We start from the raw sequence: 348 nt of genomic DNA on the forward strand, positions 1-348 counted from the left end.
ATAGTTGAATATTATATTTTTATTATTGTCTAAAAGTAAAAAATACCGTATTTCCTATTTTTCAAAGTTTAAACTAATTTAACATGGATAATCTATTAAATAAAGATTCAGAATAATAAAAATGTCAAAATCATGTCTTTCAAATTTATTCTAAAATTTCATCAGTTTCAACTCTATTAAATAATTTCACACAAATAAAATTACCAAATTAAATCATTTTATCAGGATCAAACTCTTGAAATAATAATGGATCTTTTAAAATTTTTCTTTTGAAATTAATTTTCACTCGTTTTAATCAAATCATATTATATAGAATTATATTATTAAAAAAAAGCACTTATGTGTTTG

Source organism: Arachis ipaensis, chromosome B03 (genome assembly GCF_000816755.2).
Source record: "Arachis ipaensis cultivar K30076 chromosome B03, Araip1.1, whole genome shotgun sequence".
Classification (NCBI taxonomy): Eukaryota; Viridiplantae; Streptophyta; class Magnoliopsida; order Fabales; family Fabaceae; genus Arachis; species Arachis ipaensis.